Source organism: Ananas comosus, linkage group 15, assembly GCF_001540865.1.
Source record: "Ananas comosus cultivar F153 linkage group 15, ASM154086v1, whole genome shotgun sequence".
Taxonomy (NCBI): domain Eukaryota; kingdom Viridiplantae; phylum Streptophyta; class Magnoliopsida; order Poales; family Bromeliaceae; genus Ananas; species Ananas comosus.
The window spans coordinates 7,153,517-7,170,960 of NC_033635.1; the positions used below are offsets into that span (position 1 = coordinate 7,153,517).

Below are 17,444 nucleotides of genomic sequence, written 5' to 3' on the forward strand. Positions count from 1 at the left end.
CAACTAATTAAATTTAAATTTATTAAAAAATATGATAGATACATAAATTTAAGGGGCAATTGCTTATATACCCCTGAAAAGTTCCTAACTTTCTGATTTACCCGTCTTAGAAGGCTAATACTGAAAAAATAATTTTTACGTTTCAACCTATTTCAAATATACCTCTATAGTTAAAATCTATTAATGAACTATGTTATCTGTATAAAATTATTATTTTGCCATTTCAAATATACCCTTTCACCATCACCGATTTTTCTTATTTGCCCTTAAAGTCAGTGGCACAAAAAATATTTTAACTTTTGGTTTTTTCAAATATACCTCTCTACCGTCACTAATATTTCTTATTTGCCCTTAAGTTAAGGGGCAAATTTGGCATTTTAATTTTTTTTAACTGTGCTAGATATTTAACTTAAGTTTAACTAAAGTTAACTTAACAGCAGATAATTGTGGGGGTATTTTGTAATAACGGTGGAACATATGAGATGTATTTTAGAAAGAAAAAAAAGGGATAAATCGGATATTTTCAAACGTATGAGGGGTATATAGGCAATTATCCCTAAATTTAATTTGTAACTAACGAGTTAACAATTATTTAAATTCAAATTTGGGTACAACATATCTCTACAAATTTGAAATTGAATTCACATTTTAATTCAAAACTTTTGATATTTTAATTTAAAACATATAAACAGATAGAATTAAAAAAGAAATGAAAGAATATTCCATAAAAACTGTTATTATCAATTTAGTTAATTAAAAAAAATCTCAAAAAATTACGAATGGTTACAACCAATATGTTAAAATGTAGTATTTCTATCTATCTATAAATCCAATCCTATGAATGGTTATAATCGCTTTGTTAAAAAAATTTCAAATAAAAACGAACAGTTACGATCAATCATTAAAAAAATACCATTCCTATCAATTTGTTTCACATTTAAATTAAAATTTAAGTTATATCACCAATTAAATTTAATTTTTGATATTAAATTGGAATTAATAATTAAAATTTTTTAATTATAGTAGATCGAAATTAAATTTTAAATTTCAAAGTAAATGTTAATTAAATTTTGATATTTTTAGTTTAAAACATATACTTAAATTTTAGATTCACTAGAATTAAAAAAATATATAAAAATGTAAATGTATATAAAATAGAATAATATAAGATATTGCACATATTTTCTAATAAACATATAAATTAATAAAAGAATAACAATATATTCATACGAATTGTTAAGATCAATTTGTTAAAAATAATCAAATAAAAATGAACGATTATGATCAATTTGTTAAAAAATAGTATTTCTGTCTATCAATAAATTCAATCCTAGAAACGGTTATAATTAATTCAGATAAAATAACTCTCGCTCCAGCGAGTAACAAGCATAAATATGTACATGAACCAAGAACCAAAACTACCTGTAGCTGGTACTTCTCTAGTACTGCAATCTGGGAAGGGATCTAACTCGTGACTCCCTTTGCACGATCCGAATCGGCAACAGCAGCAGCGGCAGAAGAAAGTTCTGCAAGAGGGGTCAACAACTGGGTGTGAGAACTACTGTAAAAAGAAGTAGTCCTCAGTGGGTACCGCTACCGACCTCAACGGCTCACCCACTAAGTCTATAGAAAACATGCACAAGGATAGTAAAGGAAGCTGGAAAAACTCTACAGCTACATGCCACTATACTATCGCTAACTAACATTAGCTATCTGTAGATATAAACAAGATGCAATCTCTGACCCAATCTCACTAGGGACTGTGAACACACCCGTCCCGCCTGTCGAAGCTACACCAACTACCACCACGCTGGATTGTTTGTGGAGAGCAAGTTCAACCAGGACACTACGACAACAACGCAAAAGCACTAAGCCCGACTCCGTAGTGACACTTGTGGGCGCTACCCAACCGAGTATGCAAGAGTGTCTTGCCGAGCTCAATCAGGCTCTCACAGGCTATAGTCAAAGCAAATGGGTCTAACTGGTCTAACAACCAAAACTCACGTGCTTTTGGCACAATTCGATGCAAAAATAGCAAACTGGGTCTGTAATACACTGAACTTTTGCAAATTACAAAGTTCGAATGTGTGGAATGGTATGTAGACCTATCCTACATGTTTTAATAGGCTTGGACAAGTTTTTGAACAAATTAGAGGATGATTGGAAAGCTAGAAGTGAGAAAGTGCATTGCAATTGCGAAATTGGCATTTTCTGCATTGGTGTACTGGTACAAGCATAATGCTGTACCGGTACAGCAAGCAGCAGCAGCTGCAGCTGCGTGGCAGCAAAGTTATTTTGATCATTTCATTCCCTTTATCCATCCTTATCTCTCCCAGCTCGACCCTGAGGATGCTTATCACTTGTAAGCTTAGGGGAATAGGGTTTTTTTAGCCTTCTCTCTCTCTCTAGGATTTGGAGCTCAAGAGAGCTTGGTTGGGTAGTTTCGGCTTCTTCGACTTCTTCTCCTTGCGTCGGCTGGTTGGGAGGCTGTGGCAGTGTTCTCTTGCTGCGAGGGAATAGTAGTGAAGGTGTTCCTGTAACCCAAATCAGTTAGTAACTGATTTGTTTCAAAGTATAAGGGATTAGCTCATTTTGCTCTCTAGTTGGTACTTTAATATTGGAATTTGATGTGTATTAATTTCACTGCTTCCACCTGAATCTGAGGATGTTTTTAGCAACTTAAGAGGGGTTAACTAGCTGTGAATTAATCCCCTTGGACCAGAGATAAGCTGTTTTAAAGCTAGTTAAAGGTAAAGTATGATTTCTAAAGCTATTTCGGAACTATACGCGAATTAATCGAGTAACTTGACGCAGTTTGAGATTCCTTCTTCGCAGCAGGTTTCTGAATTTAATCAAGCTTATTTGATGACCTTGGGGGCTGGTTTAGAAGATGTTTTAACCTGAGGTAAGTAGGAAGTTCAGTTCTAAAACTGATTCACTAAGGAATTCGACTATAATAGCTTATATTTAAGCGTTTTGATGCCGTTTTGGAAATTGTTCGCAGCCGGCTTGCAACGGACCTGCGGATTATCTCCGGTTGATACGTGAGGGATTTTGGAGGCTTAACTTGAGGTATTAAGCTGACCCAAAATAGGGATTTATGTTACTACTTCGTATTAAATATACGAGTACCGAAATTGGACATTTCGGATATATGTTTGATACAGTTTTGATGCATTATTTTCAGCGGAGCTGGGGCTTGATTGTGTTGAATTCCGGGACTCTTGGGGACTGATTTGAGCCTCGTAATAGGTGGGTTTGACCTAACCAGAGCAAGTGAAGTTCCCCTATATTCTATATGTAACTATAGGATTGATATAGTCGTGCGTTATTGTCACTATGTGGTTACTAAGTGGATTTGGAATCTCGTTGCCAGAACATTGATATATTGGAATTAGAACCTCTATGAGGTAGAGAGAATTCACGCATATTTGTATTTATGCTCATGTCTATGCTTGGTTCAGTTGAATAACTAATGGACATCTTATTGTGCTTTTGGTAAAGTTGAGAACAGTGACATGTTTTGTGACTATAATGGTAGTGCCATGATAGTAGGATGTTCTAATGTTATATGTAAATTTAGCATTACTCTCGCATATTTATTAAACTAGTGGATACTAGTTGTCAATGTTTGTTATATTGAAATGCNTGTTGTTTTTACAGAGCCATCTACAGGAGAGGCTAGGGATCGTGGCAAGGGAGTCGCGTCTAGCTAGACATTGCTAGGGGCATGCTAGTCGATCACTTTGCTACTCGGGCTACGGCCGAGGGTGATGTCCCTATGTATAGAGAGACCACCATTGTACCTACATTTTGTATACCTTGTGATGTATATTAACTGTTTGGACCAGATGTCTTGGTTGTGATACCTTCTCTTTTTGGTTGAGATTTCGAATTATTTACTCTTTGTTCTATCTGTTGATAGTATTATTGACTTATACTTTGCTCTGATATCAGGATAGGATTCTTTGATGTTTTTCTCCTATCGACTTGTAAATTGTAGACGCCTTATATACTGGAGGTGTATGGCGGGTCTGTGCACGTACTGGATATGCTTCCGCTGGTACCCGGGCGTGACAGGGTCCATCGTCAACCGCGACAGCATCCGACAGTCCAAAATAGTCTACACACTACTGTATAATAAACTCGGCATCGCAGCACGAGCGTAAACTCATCCTACACTAATCTGGATATCCATCGCATACAAACTGCGGTAATTCAAACAAACTACATATAAGGAAGTGAATTTTCAAAATCCGAGAGTTGTACTTCGCCCAGGGTCAACTAATTGTCGAATGAGTACCCTTCGGGAAAGCTGAAGATGTCCAAAATATAAAAAGTGCTTTGGAATCGAGTCCGCGAGAGCAAACAATGCAAAATTCAGCACTTAGCCAATTTTGCTCTCGAGGACCGATCCCTGGAGGGGAGGACTAGTCCCCGTAGCTGAGGGTTGAGGGGGATGCTCGATGCAACCGGTCTCTGGAGGAAGGGACCGGTCCCCGTATGCGACACCAGCAAGAGAAGACCAAAAATGGCTAAGTCCTGGAAATATAGCTCTCGGGGACCGGTCTCTCAAGGAGGACTTGTAATACACTGAACTTTCGCAAATTGCAGAGTCGAGTGTGTGGAATGAAGTGTGGATTTATCCTACATGTTCTATACGACTTGGACAAGATTTTGAACAAGTTAGAGAGTGATTGGATGGTTAAAAACATGAACGTGCTTTGAACTGGCGAAAATCAGCATTTTCTGCTTAGTGTACCGGTACAGCCATCATGGTGTATCGGTACACAATGGGAAAACGTGGCAGCAGGGCTATTTTGGTAATTTCACCTCTTGTTCCTATCTTTTTGAACCCAGCACGACCACAGGAGCTCAGTGGAGGTTGCTGGTGATCAGAGAGAGCTTCTCCCACCTTCTCCACTCTCTCTCTCTAGGGTTTTTCTCTCTCTAGATAGAAGTCGCCATTTTGCGCCGATTTTGCGCCGCGCTCGATTCTCGCTGGTTGGAAGACTCAAGGGAGGTCTTTGGAACGTGGGAAAGAAGGATTTTATCGTGTTTCCTGCGAGGTTACTGCCAGGGAAGCTGATTTTCAGCTTTAGAGAGGTAATTAACTTGGTTTTCTCTCTAGTTTAGGGTTTAGTGTCGACTTTTGAGCCGTTTTTGTATTGTTGCTTCTAACTGAATTAGAAGGTGTTACAGCAGTAAAGAAGGGTTATTTTGGCTACTAATTATCCATCTAAACTCTGAGATATGTTGCTTAAAAGCTTATTAAGGATAATTAGTGAGTTATAACCCAATTTCGGAACTATACGCGGTTTTGACGCAGTTTCGTATGATCTCTTCGCAGCAGGTCTTTGAGCCTCTTTGAGCTGAACTTGTACTCTTAGAAGCTGGTTTGGAAGCTGTTCTAACTAAGGGTAAGCAGGAATTTCTGTTAGACATTCATTTTCGCAAGAATTGAACTATATAAGCTCATATACAAGCATTTTGACGCCGTTTCGGTACTGTTCGCAGCGAGAGGATTTTTGACCTTTGGGCCGCCTTCGTTTGACATTGGAGGGCCTTCCGGAAGCTTAACGTGAGGTAATGAACTGAGCCAAACAGGGAATTAAGCTCCCACATCGTATTAATTGAGAATTTTGCCGAAATTGGAGTCTTATGTAATCGCTTCGATGCGACTTTCGTGCTTCGTTTGCAGCAGGGCTGAGGCCTAGTGGAGTTGATTTCGGGACCCTTGTAAACTGATTTGGAGCGTAGTACGAGGTGGGTTTGACCTAACCAGAGCAAGTGAAGCTCCCCTACGTTCTATATGTATCTATAGAATAATCGCATAGGTGCATTTAGTGATTATGTGATTGATAGAGAATTAGGAACATGTCACTGTAATGTTGATGCTTAAGTTGACTGAATCTCTATAAAGTAGAAAACATATTTACATGAAGTATTTATAGTTATATTCAATTCAGTTGAATGACTTATGAACAAGTGTAGGATGCACTTATAAAAACAATGACATTGACTCTAAAGTAGAGAACCATGACATGCTTTGGGACTATGTTGGTAGTGCCATGATAGTGAAAAGATTCTAATGCCAGGTGTAAATTAGCATTACTCTTGCATGCTTACTAAACTAGTGGATTCTAGTTGTTGTTAATATTTGTTACATTGAAATGCCGATCGAGGATCGAGACTGAGAACATTGCAAATGACAATATGGTAATTGAGACATGTGGACAATGGAATATGCTTGCTCGCCATCGTGCTCATTCGCACATGCTTGTGAGGGTCGCTCCCTACAAGCCGGCACTCCGGAGTTGGCCTACGCGACAGTTGCTCGCCCGTGCGGGATTGGGTGCCGAAGTGGATTGCCGTGGGGAGTGTATACTACCACGGGGCCATTAGGCGCGGCGCAACCTGGACTACCTTGAGTAGGTCCCTGTGAATGAAAGGAAAGTGCTAAATGACATTTGACAGTAATGAATATTTTTTTTCCAGTTACAGTGTACAGTAGTTACTTACACATTCATGCTTATGTTCATATTGTATTCATGCTTACAATAGTTGCTAAGCTTTATGTATTCAGTTGATTCATTACTGTGGAAAGTATCACTACATGTTGCTTACATGTTTATTACTCGTTAGCATTGGACATATATCATGCAAAATTACTGCTTTTATTTTCATTTAGTACATCATGAGCCTAGTGGTGTAATTCGCCGAGGCTGGCGTCTTACTCACTGGGAACTATTGTTAATAGTTCTCACGCCCTTTTGGTGGTTGTTTTTACAGAGCCATCTACTGAAGAGGCTAGGGTTCGTGGCAAGGGAGTCGCGTCTAGCTAGACATTGCTAGGAGCATGCTAGTCGATCACCTTGCTACTCGGGCTACGGCCGAGGGTGATGTCCCTATGCATAGAAAGACCACCATTGTACCTATTTTCTTGTATACCCCGTGATGTATATGTACTTTGTGGATACCCCGTGATGTATATGTACTTTGTGGACAGTCATTATGGTTTTACCTTGCTTATGATACTTTCTCTTTTAGTCGAGATTTTGGATTGTACACTTTTTGTTCTTTTGCTGATAGCATATCGACTTGTACTTTGCTCTGATATCAGGATGGGATTTTACTATGCTTCTTCCTATCGACTTGCTTCTTGTAGACGCCTTATATACTGCAGGTGTATGGCGGGTCTGTCCACGTACCGGATATACTTCCGTTGGTACCCGGGCGTGACAGGACTGGTCTCCGAGGGACCGGTCTCTCGGGCGGGGACCGGTTCCCGTATGCGAAAAAGCTGGAAGAGCTTTTTGCTTGCATGGAAGGCTCTCGGGGACCGGTCTCCCCGACGAGGGACCGGTCCCTCTGGACAAAAATAGCCCAGTGAGGGCTGTGTACAGGATGAAAAGTAGAGGGGCTAAAATGGATTTTGTTACATTAGAGAGGCATATGGGCCCTCTCTCTCCCTCAGCCTCTCATTTCTCTCCCTGTCTCACACTCTCTTGCTCCCTCTCTCTCTTTTTAGGAAGAAAAGGGAAGAAGTACAAGAAGGAGAAGGAGAAAAGAGAAGAAGAAGAAGGAGGAGATAAAGCTCAAGGAGGCTTGGAGCATCTCCCTCTTCCTCTCCTCACCATTGGAGTAGCTCGAGAGGTAAGCTCTTGAACCCTAGCTTATGGAACTTAGGGTTTTGGGTTTTGAGCTTTGAAAATAAGGTCAAATGGACCTCTAGCACCCTTGTTGGTGGCTTGGAGCTAGAGGCTAGGGTTCATGGTGCAAATGGCAAGATGGAACCCTAGGGCACCCAAAATGGAGTTTTTGGTAAAGTATGAGATTGATCTCATTTGAGGGCTTGTAAACCTAATTGCTAGGTGTCTAAACGCGGGGCGAAGTCGGAATTTCGATTCGTCGAGCGGGAGAAAATCTATCGGCAAAATAAGGCCGATTGAGCATCGTTTTGGACCAAGGAGGCCGAGACCTCGTCGTAACGTTCAGCGAGAGGCATTTCTAGAACCTCTACAACAAGAAAAGGTTGGGGGTGTCATCCCGAAGCAACCGAGCTCTTTTCTATGTCTTATAATAGCATAATCTCATCTCTTGCATGTTGCATTGTAGGATTGCATTGTAATGCCTTTTCCTTATGCTTCTAAATGTTAACCTAGTGTGCATGAAATACTTGGTGAAAATGGATAGGTAAGGATTTGGTCGAAACGTGGATCTTATAGTGTTAAAGAAAAGAGATGGACACGATAGGTGTTTGGTGACATAGAAAATGGCATCTAAGTGTTTAAAGAATATATCGAGTGGCATTAAAGTAGTGTACTTGATACTAAAGGTTTGAGAACCTAGGGATAGGTGGATCCCTTAGAAAATGCCTTGTGGACAAAGAAATTAGTGAAGCTAAGTGCAATTGCATGATGGTCGGAATAAATGACTTCCGAGTGATGTTGGCCCTAGTTCGTAGGGTATCCTCACATGGAGAGGACATAGACGAGTTTTGATTGTGACGTTGGCCCTAAATGGTAGGGTATCCTCACGAGGAGAGGATAGATCAAGCTCACGGTTTGTTATTTGGGCTGGTATAGCCATCCATATCCTCACATGGAGAGGATTGTCGTCGAGTACTCCGGAGAGTCGGGCGATAGGGACCACATGGAGGTCCACAGACAGTCCCGGGTTTGGGGGCACATGGAGCTCCCCTACCCAATTAGGATGGAAAGGTGAGTTGAGGGCGAACCCAAGGGTCCCGCCATAGATTGGGTAAATGGAAAACAAGTATTGTCATTGAACATTATTATTCGAACATGGATCGAACTTGTTAGCATGGTAGTAAACCCTTACTATATGATGCATGCATTCATTACACATAATTATAGGCATAGTAGTATAGATTTCCTATTATGTCATTTACAGCTTTGAGATATCCATCTATATATCTATCTTGTTGTTACTTGTGCCTACTTGGACCTAGTGGGGAGATCGGCGGAGTCGGCGGCCGAGCCCACTGGGAACTATGAAAGATAGTTCTCACCCCACTCTATTTCCAGTGGTAGGTACAGGGTTGCCGAGAGAGGACCGCGGCAAGGTCATCGCGCCTGATCAGTGAGACCGTGGTAGTATAGTAGCTTTCCTTTTGCATTAGCACACCTATGTATTGAGAGAGATTCATGTAGGTGAGGTTTGGAGAGCTATGTATGCTGATGAGCAAAATGTATTCATTTTGAGAAAAGATGTAAATGTAAAAGAAAACAAACTATTGTAATAGTTAGTAAAGTACTCTCTTTATTTTACTTGTATATCTCGTGGATTACTTGCTCTTCTTGTTGTTGGCACTGTTTGTGCCCTGTTGATTGCGTACTTATAGAATTTAAATTCCTGGGTAAATTCTTGTACTCAATCTGTGGTTAGGCCTTGGGCGGGCAGGGGATGTGCTGCCCGTTCGGCGTCCGTTCTTCGCGCCCAAACTGCGCCAAATTGTTCGGGGTTTCAGGGCGGGGGGCGTGACAGCGATGGTATCAGAGCATTAAGAGCAAGTAAAGAGAGAAAGTCTAGGATGACCTAGGAGACCCTAGGTTGGTGAACCCTAAGGTTATAGGTGCGTGAGCAGAACATGAACCTATAACGATGGCGGAAGTTAAGTCGATTGGGTCGAAGTTGGTAATATGTCTCTAGTTGTCAATAGAGACGGATTTAAGTGTTATGAGTTCTTGTCTTGAGGTGGTTGTGCCGACAGCCGACGACATGATACCAAGAGTCAAGAATAAGTACACTTGTGTGCTTTCGCCTGATTTTGTTATTGAGTCGTCATGTGTTGTAATTTCGACGAGGTAATTGGTTAAGATGACTGACCAAGTATTTGCGTTTCGGGGACTAATGTCTCCAAGACGCTACACACGTAGATCTGCCCCGGCACCGACTCCTGAGGTGCCCAAGTAGGCTGAATCGAACAAGATGGATCAGTTGCGGGCGCAAGTGACCGCATTGACCGATGTGTTGCAGCGCCAGGAGGCTCGATTCGAGCGGCTCCAGGAGCTGATGGAGCGGCAGATGGCGGCGACGAATGCGATGGCGACAGACAGTCATGTTCCGCCGGCACCCTCAACACGTGCACCCGAAATGGCCGAGGGTGAGGGTATTGCGGTGGTCCCGGTGGCGGCACGTCCTCCACCGGCGGTGGTCCCTCAGGCGGCGTCGGGATCGGCGACACCCGACGTGACGGCCGAAGATGTGGAAGGAGAGCGCGCGTTGGCGGCTCTTATCAAGTTCAACAAGTTCTATCCGCCCATCTTCGAGGGTGAGAGGGTAGAGCTGGAGATCGTCGAGTCTTGGGTTGACTCGATGGAGACTCTCTTTGAGGACCTGCGTACCTTGGAGAGGGACAAAGTGTACCTTGCCAACCACTACTTGGAAAAGGCGGCGAAGGTTTGGTTGAAGCGCGCCAAAAGGGATCGGCTTCCCGGCCTTCCGCCGATGTTGTGGGAGGAATTCAAGAGAAAGATGTTCGCTAACTACTTCCCCGACATGTTGAAGCGGAAGCTCAAGGAGAAGTTCCGCAAGTTGGAGCAAGGGGACCGCTCAGTGGCGGAGTACGAACAAGAGTTCTCCCATCTCATAGACTGTGGCCCGGACGTAGTGAAAGATAACCGGGATCGAGCCGATTGGTTCTTGCGAGGACTTCGGCTGGGGATCTACAAGGCCGTGCAAATACTCAAGCTCACGACCTTCGCAGAAGTCTTCGACCAAGCACTTTAGGCAGAGCACGGTGACGCCTATGTTCGAGAGAAGCGTGAGAAGCTAGCCGAGTCGAAGGATAAGGGCAAGAAGCACCAAGGTGGCGGTTCGGGAGGTCAAGCAAGCTCCAGGAAGCCCCCGAAGTATCCGTGGACTCAGCAAAAGAGCCGTGGAGCGCGACGTTGCGTTATATGTGGCGGAGACCACCTGGTATCACGCTGTGCGCAGCGCGAAGGCAAGTGCTACAAGTGTGGGCAACCGGGGCACTTTATTCGGGATTGCCCAGGAGAAGGAGCCTCACCTGCCCCATCGATTGCATCGGCGCTGGCGATCCCGGCTCATTATGGAGGAGTTCCACCGACGGCGGCCTCGGTGGGACGCGCGATGATGCCGCGTCAACCCGAGGTGACGCGATCGGCCCCGAGCGGATGGGTATTTGCCGCTCAGGTTCAAGCTGAGGAGCCTGCGGAGGCGGAGGAGCATCGCCTTGTGGCAGGTATGGTTTTGATTAACGGAGTTCGCTCCAGGGCTATGTTTGATACAGGTGCCACGCATTCATTCATTAGTAGATCATTCGCACGCATGCATGACATTCTCATAAAGGCGAGTGATGGCAAGTGGCGAGTTGAGAGCCCTGGGTCGACGTTTAATACCTACTCGGAGTGTGCGTCGTGTCCAGTACAAGTAGGTGACTGGATAATGCCTAACGGATGCTAGAACTCAAGAAATTGGAGGCCTACGATGTTATTCTAGGCATGGACTGGCTCTCGAAGTATCACGCAACGATCGATTGCAAGAGTAGGGTGATTATATTTCGTAAACCAGGACAGAAGGAGTTCTCTTACCGGGCTTGTCAGAGCTCGTGCTTCGCCACGACGGTGTCGGCGACGAGAGCGAGAAAACTGGTTAACATCGGTTGTGTAGCATTCTTGGCAACTGTTGTGGAAGTGGAACGAGTAGCTCCAACATTGGAGGAGATATCGGTGGTGCGGGAGTTTCCGGATGTGTTTCCCGCGGAGTTGCCAGGGATACCACCGGATCGGGAGATCAAGTTTGTCATAGACTTAGTTCCCAGTACCGCACCGATCTTGAAGGCTCCGTACCGAATAGCGCCGGCGGGACTGAAAGAGTTAAGGAGTCAATTGCAAGACCTTCTCGACTTTATCCGGCCAAGTGTATCACCGTGGGGAGCCCCGGTGCTGTTTGTACGGAAGAAGGACGGATCGTTTCGACTCTGCGTGGATTATCGAGAGTTGAATAGAGTCACGATCAAGAACAAATACCCACTACCCCGAATCGATGACCTGTTCGATCAGTTGCAGGGGTCGTGTGTGTACTCGAAGATAGACTTGCAATCTGGTTATCACCATTTGAAGATCAAGCCGGAGGATGTGCAGAAAACTGCTTTTCGTACGCGGTATGGGCACTATGAATTCACGGTCATGTTATTTGGACTCATGAATGCTCCAGCGGCGTTTATGGACTTGATAAACCGTCTTCAGAAAGTTTTTGGATCGATTTGTCGTAGTCTTCATAGAGGACATATTGGTCTACTCTCGCTGTGACGAGGAACATGCCGAACATCTGAGGATAGTGCTTCAAGTCCTTCGGGAGGAGAAGCTATATGCTAAGTTGAAGAAGTGTGACTTCTGGCTCCGAGAAGTCGCATTTCTAGGGTATGTGATTTCTGCGGGTGGAGTTTCAGTAGACCCGAGGAAAGTTGAGGCAATCAAGGATTGGCCGCGCCCGACTAATGTCACGGAGGTTCGAAGCCTCGTGGGCTTGGCGGGCTATTATAGGCGGTTTGTGGAAGGCTTTTCAAAGATAGTAATTCCACTTACCCGCCTGACTCAGAAAGGCACCAAGTTCATGTGGAGCGAAGAGTGCGACCGGAGTTTCAAAGAGTTGAAGGAAAGATTAACTTCGACTCTAGTACTCGCTCTACCGGTGCAGGGCAAAGATTTCGTAGTCTACAGTGACGCTCTCTATCTAGGATTGGGGTGCGTTTTGATGCAAAACGGGAAGGTAATCGCTTATGCGTTCCGTCAGCTGAAGAGCTATGAGAAGAACTATCCCATCCACGATTTGGAGCTAGCGGCGGTAATCTTTGCCTTGAAGCTGTGGCGGCACTACTTGTATGGTGCCCATTGCGAGATCTACACCGACCACAAGAGCCTCAAGTATCTGTTCACACAGAAGGAGCTCAATTTGTGATAGCGGCGGTGGTTGGAACTGCTAAAAGATTATGATGTAGATATCCTTTACCACCGGGGGAAAGCGAATGTGGTCGCGGATGCGCCGAGCAGGAAATCAGCGAAAAACCTCGCTATGTGGGTTATGAATCAAACACCCCTATGGCTTGACATGGAGCGAATGGACCTTGAGGTGGTTGCTCCGGAGATTCCGACTTAGTTGATGGCGCTCGTTGTCCAACCGACCTTGTTGGAGAGGATCAAAGATCTGCAACCTGCGGACCGAGAACTTTAAAAGGTGCGGCGAAACATCGAGGAAGGTCGAGGCGGCGATTTCAGTATAGACGCCGGTGGTACACTTCGGTTTCGAAACCAATGGTGTGTGCCGAAAAATGGAGAGCTTCGCGAGCTAATTCTACAAGAAGCACATCGGTCTCCATATGCCGATCATCCGGGTGGCACCAAAATGTACCAAGGGTTAAAAATGCACTATTGGTGGCCGGGAATGAAAGGTGAGGTTGGACGCTTCGTGGCGAAGTGCTTAGTATGCCAACAAGTAAAGGCCGAGCGTCCGTTTCCAGCGGGAAAGCTTCAAAGCCTACCAATCCCCATTTGGAAATGAGAGGATATATCAATGGACTTCGTGGTCGGCTTGCCTTGCTCAACTGGCGGCCACGATGCGATTTGGGTGATTGTGGATCGATTAACGAAGTCGGCTCACTTTTTGCCGATCCACACCACGTGGGCAGGCGACAAGTTAGCGCAGGTATTGTCACGCCCCGGGACCGGCGGAGGCCCTCTCGGTAGCGCGCCCAGACCCGCCATATGTCAGCACATATAAGGCGTCTACAACAACAGTGTAAAATAAAACCAAAGATGATCTACAACTAGAGATATCAGAGCAAGTATACATCTATCATCTATAACAAAAGTAAATAAAGCGTAACTAAACAATAAAGGTAAAACATAGAGTTATACAAATAATCCTCTCCAAAAAGGTACAAAAGGGGTGGTCTCTATACATGGGTACAACTCTCAACCTCTCCAAAAGAAAACAACGAGAGGTAGACTGTCACGCCCCGAGCCCGCCTCTTTGGTCGGATTCGGGCACGCCAACAGACTGCTGAACGGACATGATTTCCCCTGTATCGCGGATAGAGTCTCCCCTGTACGTCCAAGGCGTCACAATCATACAATGCGCGAGGTTCCAACGAGGAACAACATTCAAACAAGATTGCATAAGGAAGACATCAAAAACATAAATACAACTAAGTTATTACAATCATTTAACTCACATTCTACATTTTACATCACATTTTACATTCTTTAAGTCTCTTTTTATCTTCCAAATACAATCAAGTTTCCAACATAATTATTACAATATTGATCATTTCATTCCTATACCCCTAAACTAAGCCGACTTAGGGTACTGTTATCTCTGGTCTCGGTGGTAGGGCGCTAACTACGGAGCTACAACCTTTCCTCGTGCCGCCGCGCCACTCATGTGTGAACCTGTACCCCCAAAAACAACACGTGGGTGAGAACTATTGTCCATAGTTTCCAGTGGGTACGGCCACCTAAGGGAAAAGCTCAACCCACCAGGTCCAAAGGAGGCACTGCAAACATGTTAGTCCAACAGATATCCACAGATAATATTTATGCAAATATTAAATACATGTTTATACCTCAAGACATGCAATATGTAAATCATGCACCTCATGCAAGTAGATTAATTGATCCTACTCTCTATCATTTACCATTCTTTATATTATTAGCAATTCTTTGCCACCTGTCATTCTTTATTCTTTATTCTTAACCACACTTCACTCAGTTGTCATTCTTTCCTAAGGTTATATTCACCTTAGCCAGCTATGCCACTTGACTCGGTCTTGAGTCAATTCATGATGAATGCAAGATTTCATTACCCAACCTCTTAGCTAATCCGTAGGTTTCGCCCTCAACAAACTCACCAACCTAAAATACTAATAACCGGGGAGATACCCACTACAACCTGATCGGACTGTCCTCTGGGGAGATACCAGCTACATCCCAGTGATGTCAACTCCGGAGCACATCGCCCGAGGGGGAGCTACCACCCTCGAGCAAGGACTAAAGGTGAGTACGATCAATCCTATATTGAGGATTCCAAGTTCAATCCATTCCTTAACTCTAAGAAAGACCATGCTCAAATGACTCTTAACTCTAAGGTTGAAATGCCATAATATCTCAATCATTCTTTTCTTTGCATTGTTTACCATCACTTGTGTCATATACACTACTATATTCTTGGACTCATTCACTAATGCCACACTTGTTCTCTAAGTGTTCAACATGCCATAAGTGTTTCCACTACACTAATCATATGCCACTCGATCTATTTGACATCCTACTTGTCCACATCGCATATCATAGTTCATACGTTATTGTTTTCCAACGTCGAGTTCTCTAATTCACCTAGAGTTTATCGACCCAAGTTCAACATGCAAATGTCAATTAACATAATCCTCTATATGTCAACATGCATAGTTCATCTATCATATGCAATATGTCATCATGTATATATCTCCATTTAACATAATCCACAATATGTTAATTCACAATATGTCATCATGCACATATACCAACTAGCATATTTCTAATAATATCAACATTCATATGTTCTTTAGCATTTCATGCACATGCATACTTTAGCATCTAGATCATTCATTCTCTTAGCATATAGCTTATGTATTCTTTATTAATATCTTATTTATGCATTCTTGATTAGCATAATCTTGTACATTCATTTACTTTACAATCAACTACCAATGCAATTAGCCATCATAATGTATGTATGCATCAATTAGAAAACCATACTCCACTTCGACATGGAAGCGACCTAATCGCTTCGGTGAGCACAACCCACCTCGTAATGCTCTCCGATTGTTGTAGTCACTTGCAATCGGCCTCCCGCGGCACCCGGCACCCGGTTCGGCCCGAACTCTCGCGCGACCACCCGAACGGCCTCCAATCCACGATCCGGAAATTAAAGGTCTTCGCTTATGTGTCACAGTGCTCCAAATCCGTTTTCATAATTTTACGAAGTCGCCTCGGCCCTCCAGGCGGAAATGAAGCCTAAACATCCGTTTCTTTAATAACTTCGCATAGGCTCGACGAATCGCCGAACCGACTTCGCCAACGCGTTCGTATACCTAGCAATTAGATTTACAGAAGGTCAAATGAGATCAAACCCTAATATTTTATAAAACCCCATTCGGAGCCCTAATATGTAATTAACCTCCAAATAATCCAAATTAAATGGAGCGAACATGCTTAGAACACTCTAGATACTACTAGAACACCATTCATGAAAGATTTAAACAAAATTCCAAAAGCTTACCAAAATGTGAACGCCGCGACGAAAGCACGCCGCTCCAACGGGCGCACGAAAGCTCGATCCGTCACCTCCAACGCGTTCACAAGCTCGCTCTCCACCAACGCCGCGAGTTTGAGCGAGAGATATAGAGAGATGAGAGAGATCTTTAGAGAGAGAAAGTAGGGTTTCTCTCTCCCTCTCCATGCGTGCGTGTGTTGTGGCCATGGTGTGGTCGGCTGGTGGAGAAGACAAGAGAAAGGCACTTAATTACATAATAACCCCTCAAACACTATTCACTCCAGGCAGTTCGAAATCTGATATCTTTCGCCGGAGCTTCCTGAATATCCGTTTCAGCTCAAATTTGACAGTCATATTCGATTTTACTTAACGAATCCAAAAAAAATTTAATATTTCAGTTTCGACCCCGTTTGATCACCGAAAACTGTACTAAACTGTAATCTTTATCAGATAGTTGTTGGATTTTATTTTCCACCTTCCGGGTGTCAAAATGACATGAAACTTTAAACCTAGTCTCATAAAAATAATTCTGACTTATCCACCAGTTTTCATAATTTTCTGACACTGTGCATTTTCTGCTAATTTATCTGTCCTGTTTCCAACAAAAAATTTTAAATCCTCTGTTTTTATTCCGATTTCAGCACAAGTTACTTTTGACTTATGTTTTACTTTTCTAAATTCAATAAAAATAATATCTCACACTATTTTTATTTATTTTTATTTTTATACCAAAATCTGGTTTGTTACATTCTTCACTCCTTAAAAGAATTTCGTCCGCGAAATTCAAACTACGCCTCAATTCAGCTCCGCGAGCAATTGAGGGTACCAACTCATTCTCCCACTCCAAAGTGGCTTCACACTATCGTGGTTCCAGAAGCGGCTCATACTGAAGGACGTGGGTTTAATCCTAAACTCATTTGCAAAGTGTGATGCAGAAGTGCATCACGGGTCTTGCAAGTCATAGCGGCAGCGCAAGTCGATACTCGACGACTCCACGCGCTCCAACAGCACTCACCGTTCGGTACACAAAGAGCTCTTCTTTGCACTGGCTTTCCCTTAAGGGAATACTTCCCAATTCGATCACCGACATTGCTTAGAAGCAATATCACCGGTGCATCGCTCCGTCGTGAGTGCTCTAATTTTGC

General features: G+C 43.4%; 2 long non-coding RNA genes across 2 annotated transcripts; both read left to right on the plus strand.

Moving 5' to 3' along the window:
• Window positions 4,168-5,370, plus strand: LOC109721805. The gene is made up of 3 exons (XR_002219299.1): window positions 4,168-4,213; window positions 4,861-5,106; window positions 5,351-5,370. It is a non-coding gene; the product is annotated as an uncharacterized LOC109721805 (long non-coding RNA).
• LOC109721012 lies at window positions 5,401-6,811 on the plus strand. The gene is made up of 4 exons (XR_002219125.1): window positions 5,401-5,420; window positions 5,518-5,586; window positions 5,705-5,766; window positions 6,793-6,811. It is a non-coding gene; the product is annotated as an uncharacterized LOC109721012 (long non-coding RNA).